A 1,628-nucleotide genomic window follows, 5' to 3' on the forward strand; every position below is an offset into this window, starting at 1 on the left:
AAAAAAAAAAAAAAAAAAAAGAAAGAGGGGACCTGGAGAGATGGCTCAGCAGTTAAGAGCAGTAGCAACTTCCCAAGAACCACATGGTGGCTCACAACTGTTCAGAACAGCAATCTCAAGGGCTCCAAAAGCCCTCTGGCCTCCTTAGGCACCAGGCAGGTAACAATCCATTTCAAAAGGATAATTTCTTGGCTGGAGAGATGGCTCAGTGGTTAAGAGCACTGACTGCTCTTCCAGAGGTCGTGAGTTCAAATCCCAGCAACCACATGGTGGCTTACAACCACTTGTAATAGGATCTGATGCCCTCTTCTGGTGTGTCTGAAGACAGCTACAGTGTACTCATATACATAAAAAAAATCTTTAAAAAAAGAGGATAATTTCTTAAAAATATAAAATCAATGCTCAAGAAGAAATTGAGCACCTATCTAGCCATATAACCACCAAAGAAACTGAAAGGATAAACTATTATTTAATAATAAACTATTATTTAATAGTTAAAATATTATGCCAAGAGAATGTCAGGCCTGCACATGTTTTTACTGGCGTTCACACCGTAAATCCAAGTACTAGAGATCCCAACATTAAGCACACGTTTCCCAGAAAATAACTGTAAGAAGTTAGCCTAATCCTGATAAAAACCAAACAGAGTTTTCTTCTTCTGCAAGGAAAGAAAGCACATGTCCCTGTTCCAGAGTCACACATGTCCCCGTCCCGGAGTCACACATGTCCCTGTCCCGGAGTCACACATGTCCCTGTCCCATACCCACTCCGACCACATTCAACTTTGATTAGTCATGAAGAACACAAGGCTGTTCTAATATTTTTTTCAGTGAATTACGTTAATGATTGACAAAGAAAATCCACTGCTGCCTCAAAACATGCATGAAAACATAAAGTCAAACTCAGAGCCTGGTACCCACATGATGGTAGGCAGAGAGAAGCAACTCCAGAAAGCTGGCTCTGAGTCACGCACATAAACAAATGCATAAATGTGAAAATAAATGAGCTATTAGAGAATTCAAAGATATGATGTGGAGGAAATTCAAATATATATGTCAAGGTGCAAGAAACCCCCTGAACAGGCTGTGTGTTGAATGGTTCCCTCCACCGTTGTGCAAAAGGCAAAACTATGGAAACAGGAAAAAGGTCACGGGTGCTGGGGCCTCACAGGGTGCCAGCAGTTGGAACCCAGGGAGTCTTTAAGGAGCTGAGACCTCTCTTGTATGAGACAGAGTTAATGGAGCCATGTCACTGTACGGGTGTGCAAGCACACACAAGAGATAGTCACGTGTGGCGGTGGTTCTGCATGATGGTACGTTGATGCACATTTAGTGGTGACCATGTGCCTCTGAAGGAAGACCTTATGTCAAAGGTCAGGGTGAGAGCTGTTTTGTGGTTTTTTTTTTTTTTTTTTTTGGTTTTGGTTTTTCAAGACAGGGTTTCTCTGTGTAGCCCTGGCTGTCCTGGAACTCACTCTGTAGACCAGGCTGGCCTCGAACTCAGAGATCCACTTGCCAATGCCACGTGAGTGCTGAGATTAAATTTATTTGACACCACTGCCTGGAATTCTGTGTCTTCTTAATATTGCTACTTACTTTTAAAAAAATGTCAAAAAGGGAGGGAGAGAG

The sequence above is a fragment of the Mus pahari genome, chromosome 3 (genome assembly GCF_900095145.1).
Source record: "Mus pahari chromosome 3, PAHARI_EIJ_v1.1, whole genome shotgun sequence".
Lineage (NCBI taxonomy): Eukaryota > Metazoa > Chordata > Mammalia > Rodentia > Muridae > Mus > Mus pahari.